Genomic DNA, 18,092 nt, shown 5'->3' with positions numbered 1-18,092 from the left:
AGTGGTGGAGATCAGGCAAGACGTGGTGCTATAACTGTCAAAAAAAGCTTTCCTAAGTAAATTGCCTGTATTGGCTGTAAATGGTATTTTCCATCAATCATCTAAGTTTATTTGTTTATGTGGATCCCCATTAGCCACTACCTAGGCAGTGTCTACTCTTCCTGGGGTCCCAACAAGTAAAAAATACAAAACTACATGTAATCAACAACAATAAGAAGTCAAGTCAATGAAACATACTAACCCAACATTCATTCCAAATATCAAAATCAACAATTTACTATATATAGTGTCATTAAATGTTCCTTTAAATATTTTTTAAAAACTACTTTTTCTTGTAAAAATGTGTAATATATCAATGGTAAATCATTCCATATTTTCATTCCTCTATACATTACAGTCCGTTGTTTACCAGTGGTTTTCGAAACAGGAAATAAAAAACATCCCTTTTATTCATCCTGGTGTAAAAAATATGACTAGTACTACTATACAAAAGTTGGGAGTACAGGACATTAGGAACTCAAGACACAGAAATAATTCTTATAAAATAAAGCAGAGACAATCCTTCACCAGTGCATTCTTGGTATATTAGCTCTTCTACAACAGTTTAAATTGAGTCGTGTTGCTCTGTTCTGGACAAATTTAATTAATTTCTTTCTTTTTTTTCTTTACTTGATGCACTCGATCACACCACTGGGCAATAGCACGCGATTCATCCAATCACTGATTGTGCTGCAGTGACTGACACCCCTGAGAGCCAACAGTAGCGGCATATTCATAAGGCCCGCCCACAGGTCGCGCCCGCGCTGCTGTCCGCATGAGCAGAGGTAAGGGAATCAGATGAGAACAGATCAGATGAGACAGCAGAACGGAGCATTTCTCCAGAAACTCCTTCTACTAAATGATAATCATAATCTATCGGGAAATGTGATTGTGTGCACTTGGAAACTTTGGATGCATCAGCCTGGAGTGTTGTCGTCAGAGTGAGAAAGGTGAAGTGGAAATCGGAGTAAAGATTTAGTGGATCCCAGAGTGATAATCTTTATTGAATAATCTTCTTTAATTGAATATATAATGCAATCTCGTTTTGATGAGTGACTTTTTTTTTTTTTTATCATATGTTATCTTATGAAAGATATGTCAATTTCAGAAATGATTTGATATGAGCTGAGTCGAGTAGGCCGCACTCACAGCGCGAGCTGAACTAGTTAGCCGTGGGCTAAAGCTACCACGTGTAAAGGCCAATTTATACTTCTGCGTCGAGTGTACGCCGTAGTGTACGTCGTAGGCTACGCACGTAGGCGACGCCGTCGTGAGCATTTATACTTCTGCGAATGTCTGTGTTGCTCTGCAGTTACACCGCCGAAACGCTAGTTGGCGCGGGTGGGTTTTAATGTTCCAGTTCCACTGTGTTTACATTCCTAGCGGCTGTTTTGAGTTTAGGTTTCTACGAGCAATGTCATACAGATGGCTGTATTTCCGCACTTCAAGCAATCTCTCGGTCACTTGGTCTATTTCCATGGCTCTTCACTGATCTTCGGAATTTAAAAATGGCGGGCGGGCGGTGCAGAGTGCAGAAGATCATTCCGGAAATGCGTAGGAGGAATCCAGCCGACCAATCACAGATCTTGCGGTCCGCCGCGACGCGTAAAGCCTTGTTTATACTCGACGCAGCCGCAAGAGCGCGAGTCACCGCAGACCGCGCGCGCACCTCTCCAGACGGACGAGGCATTTATACTTGACGCGCGCGCCGTTGTGTTATTCTTTGAAACGACAGGGGGCGACTCGGAGTAATTTACCTCTAAACCACCGGGAAACAGCAGTGAAGAAGTAGTTTGCGTGGATCAAAACCTTTCATCAAAATTCTACAATTATTTTTGAATGATACCTGTTGCTGTCTTAAGACAACTTTGATAAACTTTTAAGATCCACTTAAAATTTTGACTAATGTAGTCATGTGGCATTAACTAACATAAAAACATGCGTTACCTTTTTACTCTTTGGCAATGTTAATAAAAATATAAGTTTTTATTTTTTGTTAATATAGCATTTACAGTAACTGAGTTTGTAATACAAAACTACAAGCTGAAGCCTTATTGAAGAGTGTTTAAACTTTAATTTTATCAGCAGGGCAAACTTCTGCTACTGTAAATGTAAGCAGTTACTTTAGACAAGTGCAAACTGGGTGCTTAATAGAAATGTGTTTCTATTCACAAAATGAGAGGCTTTTATTGGTCACCATCAATGTAAATGTTTCTATGTGTATAGAGACAAAAGAATGAGGTTAATCACTGTCTGTTACCAGTGTACTGCCTCACTTTTATTTATGAAGACATTTATGAATGCAAACACAAAATAAAATCTTTAGTTTTTGTTTTTATTTCACAGCAAACTATAAATACAGATCTCTTTTGTGGGGTGGTGGTGGCGCAGTGGATAAGACACATGCCTTTGGTGTGAGAGACCCGGGTTCGAATCCACTGTGAGACACCAATGTGTCCCTGAGCAAGACACTTAACCCCTAGTTGCTCCAGAGGCGTGCGACCTCTGACATATATAGCAATTGTAAGTCGCTCTGGATAAAAGCGTCAGCTAAATGAATAAATGTAAATGTAAATGTTTTGTAAATGAATTAATTTTTTTTTATCTATTGTGTATTATTTAAAATTCTAAGTACTTTGTAATGTGTGTAATGGCAAACAAAGTCTATGCATCGTTGTCCCTCAGTGCATCAAAAAGGACCTGATTCAGCTTGAACTTTACATCAAGCTTCTTCCTTGGGTCCACTTTTGCAAGCATGTCAGCTAAAACTTGGCTTTGACAAATTTGTCTCGAAGATTTTTCCAAACTTTTCGACAAAATACGTCTTCCTTCCCCAACGTCTTCGCAATTTCCCTCCAGGAATTCTGTGCCATCTGACTGTCTCTATGGTCCCGCATGGAAGGATCATAAACATGCTGGTACAGATGTACCAGCTCGGACAAAGTCGCCTCGAAATCGTTCATCTTCGGATGCGGCGCCGCGCGCGATGTTACAAAAAGTGCCGTGCACACCGCCAGGCGAAATTGGGTCTTGCGAACCCAACGCGCGAGACCGCCCACTCCGCAATGACGTCATTTTTGCCGCGCGCGCCTCGCAATCTTGCGGCTGCGTCGAGTATAAACAAGGCTTACGTCGTAGGCTACGCACGTAGGCGACGCCGTCGTGAGCATTTATACTTCTGCGAATGTCTGTGTTGCTCTGCAGTTACACCGCCGAAACGCTAGTTGGCGCGGGTGGGTTTTAATGTTCCAGTTCCACTGTGTTTACATTCCTAGCGGCTGTTTTGAGTTTAGGTTTTCTACGAGCAATGTCATACAGATGGCTGTATTTCCGCACTTCAAGCAATCTCTCGGTCACTTGGTCTATTTCCATGGCTCTTCACTGATCTTCGGAATTTAAAAATGGCGGGCGGGCGGTGCAGAGTGCAGAAGATCATTCCGGAAATGCGTAGGAGGAATCCAGCCGACCAATCACAGATCTTGCGGTCCGCCGCGACGCGTAACTTTACATTTTTGAGGAGGTGCGCGTCAGGGTACGGCGAAGGGTACGACGTATGGTACACGTCAATGCGTATGCTACGCCGTACCTTCTACGCGCACCCGACGCAGAAGTATAAATTGGCCTTAACAATGATCATTGTATCATGAGTTGAGACAATGAGCGATTAATGAGTGTCGATGTGTTAAATAACTGTCGAAATTTTGGATTAATGTGTCATTTGAGCTGCGCATGTAAGTTATATGATTTGTTACTGAAATGTTGAATCAGAAATTAATTATTGTACGTTTGCCTTGTGTTTTCCAAGGCTGCGTTTTCTTGTTCTCTGTTTTTTTCCTATGTGAACGTGATCGGCAAGTGTATCCTGTTTTGTGCCATAAATAATCCTGTGGAGGTGAATCGTCTACCTAGTGGATGCAATTAAATGTGCACAAATGGCTAGCTGACCAGTGCCCATGGACCTTCCCTTTTGAACCATAATTTGAAACCATCATCTGGTAGGATAATTACAATTTTCTTTAGTTTTCCAGACTCAAAAGACTTTGATTTTTGGATTTTTTTTTTTTTTTTTTTTTTTTGACTTCTGAAATGGAGAGACTTTGTTTTTTGTAGGGCTGTAATCAACCAAAGAAAATCTTGGTTGACTGAAATCCTGAAATTTTCGACTAAAAATGACGTTAGAAAAAAAAAAGTTAAATGAATTAGCTGCGCACTGTACGCAGTACTTGGTAGCCTTGTTGTCCGCCTAAATGAATTATAAATAAACATAAAAAACAAGTAGGCTATTTGCAGTATATTAAAGCTGCCGTCTGCAAAATTTTTTTGATCATATTCAGTGAAATTGACACTATAATCCGACAGAACAACATAAATAAGGTGATTTTAGAAAAAAACCCGAGCTTCTAACTCCACCTGGAGCGTGTTATTTGTTTTGCAAAAATCCACCGCTCCCGCTTCATCAGGTCCAATCAGCGCAGGGGGGTGTGAGATCTGACTGTCAATCACAGGTCGTGCACACGCCACAGATCCCCCCTCACTCGCGCACGTTAATATCACGTGCACACGCCACGCCTGAAGTTCGCTAGGAGATTGCATGAAGCGTGATGGCGGAGAGAAAATCTACAAAAATGCTTCCAATTCCTCGGTTATTGCTATCTATGGATAGATTAGCCAGGGCAGCCTACCTCCGAGTCCATGGTGTTGATAGATGCTGAAGAGACGGACGCGTTCACAGAAAATCAGGTACACACGCACAGTGACGCACTGACGAGCACGACCTCGATGGGAGGGTGCTCGCTGGTAGTGGGGAGGGGCATGAGAGTTGTAAACATTCAAAATTTTGGCTAATCGACCCAATCTGCCAGACTTGCCGACGGCAGCTTTAAAGGGATAGTTCACTTTGAAATTAAATTTTGGTATGTTTTAGCTTACCTCAAGGGCATCCAAGATGTAGGTGTCTTTTCCGCAGTAGTTTCAATTTTGATATTTTTAGGTCAAACCGTTCTTGTCTGTCAGTCATATAATGCAGGTCTATGGTCACCATCTCAAAGAGCATGCACAGAGTCCAAATTAAAACAATTCCCCGTCGTCCAAATTAAACAATTCCCCATCGTAAGTACACATTGATGGCCTAAGACACGAAACGAGCGGTTTGTGTGAGAAAACGAACAGTATTTATATAGTTTTTACCTCTTATACACAGCCATGTCGAAGTGATCTGATCTGACGTGTACGCAGACTGGTGCATAGATATACACTAGATGTCGCCTTAAAGACATTCGTTCCAATAAACTGCCGTAGACAAGGCGACATCTACAGGGTGGGCCATTTATATGGATACACCGTGGTGGCATGGGAGTGGTTGGTGATATTGAGGTCCTGTTTGTGGCACATTAGTATATGTCATGGTCACCACCCGTCTTGAGGAGTTTGCCCCCTCACATGTACTGGTGTGCCACAAACGGGACTTTGGTGTCACCAGCCATTCCCATGTTGTTGCGGTGTATCCATATAAAAGGCCCACCCTGTAGTGTGTATATATCTATGCACCAGTCTGAGTACACGTCAGATCACTTGGACATGGCTGTGTATAAGAGGTAAAAACTATATAAATACTGTTCGTTTTTTCACACAAACCGCTCGTTTCGTGTCTTAGGCCATCAATGTGTACTTACGATGGGGAATTGTTTAATTTGGACGACAGGGAATTGTTTTAATTTGGACTCTGTGCATGCTCTTTGAGGTGGTGACCATAGACCTGCATTATATGACTGACAGACAAGAACGGTTTGACCTAAAAATATCAAAATTGAAACTACTGCGGAAAAAAAGACACCTACATCTTGGATGCCCTTGAGGTAAGCTAAAACATACCAAAAATTAATTTCAAAGTGAACTATCCCTTTAAATCGTTTTTGACCTAATTATTTTGCACTGAAATTAGTCTGACACACGAGTCTGTCGGCTCTGACAGCGTTGCATCACGTGCACCTGCACAATATCATAGCCTATGATTTCCGAAAATAGTACTGTTGTCAACTAGTGATATCACAAGAACTTTTGAGGAATATACAACCAGGGGTTAAATTGGGATTTATTATGTGGGGGGGCTCTCCCTATGGGAGTCCGGAGGTATGCTCCCCTGAAAAAAAAGAAGAAAAAAACCCAACATTAAATGGCAATTTCTGGAGAGTTTTGTGCAAAGAAATGGAGAAATTGAGTGTTACATGATATGTGAAAAACTGCAAGGTTAAGAGCAAATACTTTGCATTGTTGTAGTATTAACAGGTATTAGGACATTTAGCATTTACATTACTGTTAATCAGCAGTGGTGGAATGTAACGAAGTACAAATACTTTGTTACTTTATTTAAGTACATTTTTCACATATCTTTACTTTACATAAGTAGAATCAATAGTGCATTGGCTACTTTTGACTTTTACTTCGTTACATTTTGCAGCAATTATTATACTTTCTACTCCACTACATTTCTACAATGTTTCGTTACATTTTCTGATCAGTTTTCCCCTGCCAAAACAGGGATTGAAAAATCTCCTGTTTTCGGTGCTGATGCGGTGGTGACGCGTTCATGTAACATGTAAGGGTGGCGCTGCCAATAAAGGCCTAAAAGCTGTCACAAAGAACCGGCAAAAGTAATGATTATGAATATGTAAAATATAGCAAGGAGACATTTTAATTGTTTATTAATGAACAAGTGTTTTCTAAAAATTACACATGCAGCAGTCTGTTTACTTTTTGAATTGTTCTGTTTAAAAGAAGACATTTCAAGCTTTCTATATTTTTTTTTACCTCAGAATAGTTTATATCTCACAATTCTGATTTTATAACACGAAATTTCGACGAATATCATGCAATTCTTACTTTATATCTCCCAATTGCGACTTTATTACTCAGAATTGCGACTTTATTTCTCACAATTCTGACTTCATATCTCGCAATTCTGAAAAAAAAAGGGGCGTCGCCACTTTTGAATAAGAAACAATATCAAGACTATAAAACTCTGCACATTACATTTTTGACTTTATTGATTCTGCTTTTATTCGTAATGCAATGGACCGGTCAACGGGACATAAATGAATCCTTAAAGGATGGCACTTTATGGGACATTTGCACAAAAAGAATAAATAACTTACCGTAGCCTATTTTATAAGTCGCTCCGGAGTCGCATATCAGTCAAAAAATGCGCCACGAGGAAGAAAAAACATATATAGCCTAAGTCGCACTGGACTAAGTCGCATTTTTTTAGAAATTTATTTCACACACACACAAAATAAATAAATATTTACAGACAGTTCTCCGTTACGGACGTGAGCGCTCTAAAGCGGCACTAAAATAATGTTTTAAAACTTTCACAGAGACCTCAAACTGAAAGCACAAAGCCTGTCTTTAAATTTAATTTCGTTTTGTATTAATTGTATCTTAATTTTAATCGATGTTTCATCAACCAATTGTCTGGATTTAATAAATAAGAAGTAAATATACTAGGCTATTAGAAAATAGATAATCAGGACATGGAGGCGCTGGCGAACCTGGAGCTCGTCTCATAAATGAACCGAAACTCAGCGTGGGCCTATAAGGTAGCCTATTGCCTCACAGACCTGAGACATATAGATAGCTTGAAATGTCTAATGAAATATTTTACATATTTGCCTGTTCCTTACAAAACACTGACAGTGGGGTTTTTGACTGGGTTTTTTTTTTCTTTTCTTTTTTTGAGCAGCTGCGGACAAATTCTTTCGACACACATACAATAGACTATTACGTAACACTCTGCGCTTATGTTTTAAAAACATAATTTAACATAAATAACAGTTTTTAAATAGCCCACTTAAAGTGTTTATTACAAATAAATGACTAAATGCTAAAAATGTAGACATTTTAATGAACAAACATATGCGTTGCATTTACAATTCTGTGAAAACAGCACCCCCACTTCCCGCGGCCCTGAATACCGTATTTTCCGCACTATAAGGCGCACCGGATTATAAGGCGCACCTTCAATGAATGGCCTATTTTAGAACTGTTTTCATATATAGGGCGCACCGGATTATAAGGCGCATAGAATAGAAGATACTGCAGTCAAACGTTTGACTGGGTTTGCGTTATGTAGTGGTCACCAACCTTTTCAAGCCTAAGATCACATCCAAAGTCCAAATGTAAACCAAGATCTACCACTTGCAAAAAAATATGAAACAACAAGTGGCTGAGCTGTAAAACCTTGTTTATATTTGACGCGTCCGCATGAGCACGAAGGTAATAAAAAACTAATATCCGTCTGCTCGGGCAGATTCGGCTCAAAGTCGTGCATCTTCGGATGCGGAAGCGCTCGCGCGGCAAAATGACGTCATTGTGACAGCGCGCGCGCCTCCGCATCCGAAGATGCACGACTTTGAGCCGAATCTGCCCGAGCAGACGGATATTAGTACATCTCATCACACCGGCACCCAGTTTGCGCGACTAAATCAGTTGTATGGTCTGGTGTTCAGTCTAAAACAAAACAGTTGCGTCAAGATGCCTCGTCTGTTTGGGGAGGTGCGCGCGCAGTCAGCGGAGGCTCGCGCTCCGGTGCCAGGCGAAAGTAAACAAAAGGTTTAAGTCAGCGGTTGTTTTACAGACATTAATATAAGGTGCCAGATCCATATATAAGGCGCTCCGGATTATAAGGCGCACTGTCGTTTTTTGAAAAAATTAAAGGCTTTTAAGTGCGCCTTATAGTGCGGAAAATGCGGTAAAATGAATGTTATGTTCTGTGGAGAGTATCCGGTGGGTAGCCTAGTATTACTTTTGGTTTGCGCAGTGTAATTCACAGAATTACAAAAAAAATATTTTGCCACCTTAAAAGTTAAAGATTTTTTGTGTCACGTCCACGGCATGTGTAGCCTATTTCCCTCATATTAAATATTAAACGCATGTGTAGACTGATATTTTTCTAATGTCTGGACTAGGGCCGCAACGACGCGTCGACGTCATCGATTACGTCGACTATGAAAATACGTCGACACGCATGAAATGCGTCGACGCGTAATTATTTACGTTTAAATATCGAGTAATGGCGGCTTCTGCTCCCTCTCATGGTGAAAATGACAGACCACAATCATCCAAAGTATGGGAATACTTTACCACTACGGCCGAACAGAAAGGTGCTTTCACTATGCAAACTATGCCCCATTCGGTGACAATAAAATGGACTTTAATTTATAACTTAAACTTAAATCTGTTAACGAAGCTTTCATTTGCCAGTTTTTAAAAGTTGTGTATGCACATGTAGACTAGAGACCTGCACTCCCGCGGGTCACAACGCAACAGAGTGCGGCGCGGGAGCCGGGAACATAGATCTGATGGCCGGGCGCGGGCGGTAATGCACTCGTGTGTGTGCTGGTTGCGGGAGAATAAAACGATTCGCGGAACTCCCGCAAAATAGAATTATCTATAAATTGAACATCTAAATTGTCATTCATCTGTTTGACAAAAGCAACAAGAACAACTAAAACAAAATAGAAACGATTTACAGGCCAGAGTCTCTATCTATTTATAACATGTTTGCAGCGTTGAACAATGTAGCCAATCACAGACATATGTGTTGATTTCTTGAACGCCAATCAGATGCATTTATGCTAGAATCCCCTCACCGCTCAAAATGGACTTTTTGTTCAGTGCTGAATTCTGCATACTGGCAAATCATCTGATTATAGCAAACAAAGTGTAGATATTATGAAAGATTCATTGTGTAGCCAGTTTCATTGATAATAACAGAGTTAATCTGTGAGATCGCGATGAACTGAGATGTCAGCTTTTTAGGAATTATTAAGGGAGAAATCCGTCCTGCGCAGGTCTCTAATGTAGACTTTAAAAACAAACGACTAACGTTATATTAACATTAACAGTAGCCTATAGGCTGCAATCTAGTGTATGTGAACCTTTTTGCAGATAAACACAAGTGCATTTTCGGACAAGTTAATTGAGTAAATCATACTCCCACTACGGTAATTAATAACAGATTATAGTAAACACATTTCCTAAATAGGCCTGTGTATCTTACATTTTTTTCAATAGTACCATTAGTTAAAAATAAAGTTTAAAATGCTTCCTGTTCGCATATTTCATAATAAAATGACAATTACCCTTTCTGAAAGAATTTTTTTTTTGTCATCATTCATAGATTTCATGTTAAAATAATATACAGATGCACTACCCTCTTCAAAATACAGCTGATATATTGTTGTACTTATTATTTATTGGAAAGTTTGCCAATGGATAAATCAGCTAATCCCAAAAATAATCATTAGATTAATCGGAAAAATAATCGTTAGATTAGTCGACTAATCGAAGAAATAATCGATAGATTAATCGACAACAAAAATAATCGTTAGATGCAGCCCTAGTGTGCAGAGAGCGCAGAAAGCGAGAGAAAATCCTCTCCCTCTACAAGAAGCAGCAGGAGGAGAGGATTGCTCAGGCAAAGGAGAGGAAGAGAAGAGCGAGCATCATCCATCACACATCAGATAACAATGTAATACTCTAATAAGCATAAAGATATGTGTGTCATACTAATAGCACTTCTCATGTGAAGTGCACAGGAGACTGGACTCGCAATTGATGTTAATAGAGCTTTGTGTTAGCATGCTGCAAAGCTCACAACAATAAAATAAAATAGACAATTCAACTATTTATAAGTATATACTCTTCCGGTCAAAAGCTTTGAATAATTACGATATTAAGTCTCTTATGCTCACCAAAGCTGCATTTATTTGATGAGAAATAAAGTAATGTTGCGAAATATGTTATTACAATTTAAAATAACTGTTTTCTATTTAAGTATATAATTTATGCCTGTGATGCAAAGCTATATTTTCAGCATCATATACAGTCTTCAATGTCACATGATTCTTCAGAAATCATTCTAATATGGATTTGGTGCTCAAGTAACCTTTCTTATTATTATCAATGTTGAAAAATAGCTCCCCGACGAGCTGAGCAGCGAGGCCAACGCAGTAGAAGAAGTGGAAGCCATCTCTCCTTTTGAGGAAGCTTTCCAGCAAATCAGAGAGGCCACTGGAGTCACAGACCCACGGGTGAGGACACACAACACAACATTCAACTGTTTTCAGTGTGTTAGGGGAGTAACAGTTTAGGACACAAGGACCAGATGTTTGAAAGAAGACCCCGGAGTCAGAATTATAATAAATTAAAGTTTTACTGAAGATAGTTTGCAGTTTCATCAGCAGAAGTTCAGCTTCAAGACTCACACAGTAGTTCGTAGGCCGCCCCACTTACAGTTACAAAGATCACAGCAGTTATATCCTACACCACACACACACACACAGCAGTTATACCCTTCACCAAGGTCTAAGCTACGTCCTTTATTCAGGTTGCAGTTTCTGATTGGCTAAGAAATAGATAAACATAGTAATTTTCCACACATATACATATAGACGGAAGCATATCTCTATCGATTATGCCGCTGACACTCAGACCCTGAAGTTAGACACGTCGTGACCTTCCAGGTCACAGATCTGCATTGCTGGGCGCCAGCATGTCCAGAACAATAACTCAGTCAATCTCCAATAATGCCAGTGGTTCCTTAACCTGTAACCAAGAAGACTAACACACACACACACACACACACACACACACACACCGACACACAGCTTCTCTAAGGTTGGATTTGGCCAGGCTCTAACTATAAACAGGAGAGTCCTCTCAAAACATCAAGATAATGCATTCTTTCTCTCAAGGAGAGCTACACTTTAGTCTAACTGGAAAGTAAGGCTTTAACAAAGAAATGGTCCCTTAAACTATTGGCTTCAATGACCCTATGTTTTAACACGTTGAAGACCTTTCTCAAACACAAAACAAATCCATATTTCATTTCTGGAAGCCAGGCTAAATGAGCAAGCACTGTTACTGCATTCAGATATCAAACACAGACATTAAAGAATACATGAAAAGAACATTTCAGTAATCACACTGGTAACTTCTATAACAAAGTAAAATCCCCAGAGAAGTCATTTAACTCATTTGATATTTAGAAGGAAAAATATTGATTAATACCTTGATTATAATCACTCATTACATATACATTGAAGTATGAAGTATTAAAGCTCACCCTTCTGTTGTACAGAGTGGTGGTGGATTTGTTAATGTCTCAAAGGCCAGATCACGTTTACGTGTGATTGTGTGTGTGACTGAGAGACTGGCCTATTGGTACATGGGAACTATGAATGCTGTTGATCCATATGGAACAATAACAGAACTATTACGTTTAGCAGACAGAGCTGACACACACCTGCATGTCTTTTCTGTCAACAGATGAGGACAACAGGAGCAATGATGAGGATGTCATCACCCGTGTCAAGCTAAAGCAGCAGCCGGAGTCAATCATTGACCAAGCAACCATTGACCAAAGAAGATCAACCTTGATCCATTAGCACCTGCACTAAGCCATTCGGCTGATATCGCTAAATAAGCTTTAACTTTAATAATGTTTGACCAAGGAAAAAAATGGCTTCTTCTTCAAAAAGTTGACATTTTGGTTTTTTTGGTGCACAGAAAGTATTCTTCATAAAATTAAAGGGATGGTTCAGAGTAAATTCAACCCAGGGTCCTTTGCACCATGACCTCAAGCATTCCAGGGGTGTTTGGCTTGAGGTCATGGTGCAAAGGACCCTGGGGTTGAATTTACTCTGAACCATCCCTTTAATTTTATGAAGAATACTTTCTGTGCACCAAAAAAAACAAAATGTCAACTTTATTCAGTAATTTCTTCCCTTCTGTATCAGTCTCCAACGCACATTCACGAGAGCACCATGACGCATGCGCGGCCTCGCGTGCATCTTCCTCTGCTTGTAGGTTATATGTCAGAACGCCAGCTGCTGCGTCATCACCACACACACACACGTGTCGTGGTGCTCTCGTGAACGCGCATCGGAGACTGATACATAGTATAGGTGTTTTAGAATGTTTTTTTTAGAAACTGCATAAGAAAAATTCATTAAGTGTCCAGGGATGTTTTCTCTGTAGTTAGTGATTAAGGAAATGTTTTTACATTCAAATGATGCATGCATGAAATGTCTGAGCATTCCTCTTGGTCTCTGGCAGATGAAGGGTCCGACACCACAGCTGACTCCAGACTCAGAAGAACAAACACTGCAGCTGATGTCTGAGGCTGAGCAGAAACTGATGCTGCTGAAGGAGGAACTACAGGGCAAAGATCTGGCAACCATCCTGAAGGAGATAGAGGAAGAGGAGGTGAGGAACAATGATTAGTCAAGTTGCTGTTATTGTATTTTGGGTTGTTGAAGATTTGTAACTATTGAAACATTGACTGTTTTGTTTACTTTAGGATATATGACAATATATGTCATATTTAACTTTTTTGGAAGTTCTAAAATAACGCTGACTAATATTACTAATATGTTGTTTATTTCATGCCCCTTTGCAGTTCCCTCGTCCCGGTTACTAACGTAACCTAGCTTACCTGGCTAGCTTACGCTATGAGAAAACTCCATTTCTCGAGAATATTGAAGCCAAATCTTTAAAATGCAGTGCAGCTGCACAGCATACACAGATAAACAGCGAGTACGGTCATTGGCTGTGCTGCGGCAACTGCACGAATCTATGGCGAGGCAGCTCAGACTCACGAACCAATTCCAGGTTATAAAACCTCATAAATGTGGACGGCGAGGCCCAGCCTGCCACCGCACATATCTTCAATGGGTATTCCACTTGACCAAGCCCAAGACGAGGCCATGCCTCTCGTGGAATGAGTTCTGACCCCTTGGTGCGGCCGCCAAAGCATACGAAAAACTGTTCCGACTGTCAGAATGCTCCCGATAAACTCTGAGAGCCCTGACGGGACAGAGTAAATTCGTCTCTTTCATCCTCTGGTGAGCGAAGAGCTGCGAGTGAAATAACCTGTGCTCTGAACGGAGTCGAGAGCATTTTAGGAATATAACCATACCTTGGCTTGAGGACGGCTCTGGAGTCGTTAGGCCCAAACTCAAGGCAGGACGCGCTCACTGATAGCACATGTAAATCGCCCACTCTCTTGACTGAAGCGAGCGCCAGAAAAAGAGCGGTTTTGAACGAGAGGTGCTTCAGGTCCGCACACCGAAGCGGCTCAAACGGTGCACCCTTCAATGCTTCCAGGACCGTGGAGAGGTCCCAGATAGGCACAGAGGGGGGTCGCGGAGAGTTTAGCCTCCTTGCCCCTTTAAGGAAGCGCACAATGTTCCTTCCTAGTGATTGTCCGGCCACAAGAGCATGAGATGATGTTATGGCCGCCACATTTACTTTGAGCGTGGAGGGGGTGCGACCCGCGTTCAAGAGCTCTTGCAAAAAAAACCAGTACACTTGGTACTTTGCATGAGTCGGGGTCCAAGCTCCGTGCTGCGCACCAGCCAGAGAACACCACCCATTTCTGAGCATAGAAGTGCCTAGTTGAGGGCGCTCCTGCTTCAGTGACGGTTTTTAGCACCCTATGCGGGAGACACCCAGGTACCCGTTGAGGGGCCATACATGAAGGGCCCACAAGTCGGGACGGGGATGCCAGATTTTCCCGTTCGCCTGCGTGAGGAGATCTCTTCTCAGCGGAATTAGCCATGGGGCTGTTTCCAGCAGTTGTGTCAACTCGGAGAACCATAACTGGGTCTGGAAGACCCAGCACTGCACACTTGCTTTCCCTGATCTGTTCGATGACTTGTGGTAGCATCGTGACCGGAGGAAATGCATATAGCGGGCGGTTCGGCCAGTCGTGGGCAAGCGCGTCCTTGCTCTTTGAGAAAAATCCTCTTCTTAATATCATCATTCATCTTTGTCATCAGGATACGTACCAAAAACTTTTAAGCTGGCTATGATTAAACCGCTTGTTAAAAAAACGCAACTCAACTTGATCGTACAGAATTAGTCAATTACAGGCCGATCTCGAATCTACCTTTTCTTTCAAAGATACTAGAAAAGGCGGTATCCTCACAACTATGTTCCTTTTTAGAAAGAAATGATATCTGCGAGGATTTTCAGTCAGGATTTAGACCGTACCATAGTACTGAGACTGCTCTCATAAGAGTTACAAATGATTTGCTCTTATCATCCAATCGTGGTTGTATCTCTCTATTAGTGTTACTCGATCTTAGTGCTGCATTTGATACTATTGACCACAACATTCTTTTAAATAGACTCGAAAATTATGTTGGCATTAATGGAATTGCATGAGCACGGTTTAAATCATACTTATCCGACCGTTATCCGTTTGTAGCAGTAAATGAAGAGATGTCTCATCGATCACAAGTTCACTATGGCGTACCACAAGGCTCAGTACTAGGACCGTTGCTTTTCACTCTGTACATGCTACCCTTGGGAGATATCATTAGGAAGCATGGAATTAGTTTTCACTGTTATGCTGATGATGCTCAGCTCTATATTTCTTCACGCCCTGATGAAACTTACTAATTCACAAAATTAACGGAATGCATAGGTGATATAAAAAATTGGATGACTAGTAATTTCCTACTACTTAATTCTGAAAAAACAGATTCTATTTATTAGACAAAAAATGTCCTCACGTAATAATCTAGAATACTGTCTAACACTTGATGGCTGCTCTGTTAAGTCTTCGTCGTCGGTTAGGAACCTGGGTGTGCTCTTTGATACCAATCTTTCATTTGAAAGTCACGTGTCTAGTATCTGTAAAACCGCATGCGGAACAATTAGTCCATGCGTTTATGACATCAAGGCTAGATTGTTGTAATGCTATTATGGGTGGTTGCCCTGCACGCTTAATATTCAAATTACAGCTGGTCCAAAACGCAGCAGCTAGAGTTCTTACCAGAACCAGAAAGTATGACCATATTAGCCCGGTTCTGTCAACACTGCACTGGCTCCCTATTAAACATTGTATACATTTTAAAATATTGCTGATTACTTACAAAGCACTAAATGGTTTAGCTCCGCAGTACTTGAGTGAGCTCTTAACGCATTATAGTCCTTCACGTCTATTGCAATCTCAAAATTCCGGCCAGTTGATAATACCTTTTAACACCAAAACTTTGGAACAGTCTTCCTAACATTGTCCGGGAAGCAGACACACTCTGTCAGTTCAGAGCTAGACTAAAAACACATCTCTTTGACCTAGCATACACATAACACATTATAGACTTTTATAATTCAATGTTAGGCTGCATAGATTAGGTCAGCCGGAACCGGGAACACTTCCCATAAATCCTGATGTACTCGTTACATCATAAGAAGAATGGCTTCTACGCTAATATTAGTGTCTCTGTTTAGTACGATGGTTAGAAACTTTGTTAGAAGCTTAACTTTTTGTCATCTCTCTTCATTGTTAATTTTAAAACAACAGGGAAGACTTGGCCTGTGTAAAATCTACATCATTTCCTAGTAAAATTATCCCTCAAGGTATTGTTGCACAGTCACGCTCTCCTGACTTCATCCGGTTCAACAACTTTGCCATGATTATTATATTATTATAATATAGAATTGGCTGTCTGCAGTTTTACATGTATCCCCTCATGCCCATGGTGTTTGATTGGTAGGCAGACAGGCTCTTTAAGCCCATACATTTATACTGTGCAATATTTCTATAGATGACCAGGGGAACGCTGCCTGTGTAACTTCGGGTTCACCTCATCTCCCTGACTCAGTTACTCAAGGTATTATTTAAATGTGGTGCCGTGTCCATCACTAGACACACTTGCTAATGTGCAATCAACACTTACATTATGTTTGGTTAGACATAGAAAGCATAGAAAGAAGCTGGATGTATCTTGTTTTTAACAAGCATGTTAATGAAAACAATCTAACTTGATTTTTAGCAGATCTAAAGGCAATTTATTATCACACACATTTTGTCTACACAAGTTCCAGCTTGTTTGGCGATTTTGAACAGCAACATCTCTTCCTGCAAGTAATTTTTTTTATCTTCTAATCTTTGTTTTAATTGTTCAGGCGTCTGTGTTTCATCAAGGCGGTGTGTGAAGAGACGACAACGCAGTACTGAAGTGTCAACCAGTCTCTCCGTTTACTGAAGTGAGGTGGACCCCGGCCGTATCCAGATCAGATGGTGGATCTGCACCTGGACCCAACCATGACGCATCCCTGAAGTGCCAGCCTCATCAGCCCTGTGAAGGCCTCATCGACACGACCAATCTGACCTCTGACCTGTAACGCTGCCTGGATCATAATCATACACTGTTCGCTCGTTGGCTAGAGGAGAACTGGCCCCCGACTGAGCCTGGGTTCTCCCAAGGTTTTTTTCTCCATTCTGTCACTGATGGAGTTTTGGTTCCTTGCCACTGTTGCCTTTGCTTTTGGCTTGCTTAGTTGGGGACATTTAATATTCAACAATATTATTGATCTGCCTTATCAATAATAAGTATAATAAATATCGTTTTCTGGTGGACGATGATGCAATTTTCTTCTAGAAACAAACTTTGTTGTATTATTTTCATGTTATCAATGTGAAGCTGCTTTGATACAATCTGTATTGTAAAAAGCGCTATATAAATAAAGGTGATTTGACTTGACTTGACCATGGTCTGAGGAGGAGATGTCAGGATTCACTTTTATTTTCCTTCATTCATTTTTACAATGCTGTCCTTTGTTAAGGAACGGATTCTTGAGGTGACCAAATCAAATAAAGTTCAGTGATTCAACTAATGTTGTGTTGTGTATTAATAATGACAAACCTAGATTATTAAATGCAGATGAATCAAGTTTAGTAGTCAAACATAATGAAATCAACTAATGAGCTAAATATACTTGGTGAGACCTCAGCAACTTGCGATCCTATCCACAATCTCCACCAAACAACAAAAGAGCAAGCATTATTATAATAATGTGATTAGGTTGTCTGAGAGAATTGAGGTTGCTTGTATTGAGACTATAACCCTACGCTCCACAAATAGGACTGGTTGAAGGGGAGTGTGTAAGTGCTTTTTCTTTTAAAACTTTGACAATGTCAATCAAGACATTAAAGCATGGAGGCCTTCAAGTTACTTATTAGGCTATTTAGGCTTCGTTCT

General features: G+C 40.6%; 2 long non-coding RNA genes across 3 annotated transcripts; both read left to right on the top strand.

The window, feature by feature from the left end:
* Nucleotides 1–9,153: 9,153 nt before the first annotated feature.
* Nucleotides 9,154–12,722, top strand: LOC309474004. Its single transcript, XR_014197169.1, has 3 exons — nt 9,154–9,197; nt 11,016–11,129; nt 12,367–12,722. It is a non-coding gene; the product is annotated as an uncharacterized lncRNA (long non-coding RNA).
* Nucleotides 12,723–12,732: 10 nt separating this feature from the next.
* On the top strand, nt 12,733–17,727 carry LOC309473991. 2 transcript variants are annotated; one of them, XR_014197153.1, is made up of 3 exons: nt 12,743–13,305; nt 16,656–16,721; nt 17,017–17,727. It is a non-coding gene; the product is annotated as an uncharacterized lncRNA (long non-coding RNA). The 2 variants fall into 2 exon arrangements; XR_014197152.1 differs by lacking the exon at nt 16,656–16,721 and having other exon boundaries at nt 12,733–13,305.
* Nucleotides 17,728–18,092: the final 365 nt, after the last annotated feature.

This window comes from Leuciscus leuciscus (genome assembly GCF_965113295.1).
Source record: "Leuciscus leuciscus genome assembly, chromosome: 14".
Classification (NCBI taxonomy): Eukaryota; Metazoa; Chordata; class Actinopteri; order Cypriniformes; family Leuciscidae; genus Leuciscus; species Leuciscus leuciscus.
This window is presented reverse-complemented; position numbering and strand designations above follow the sequence as displayed.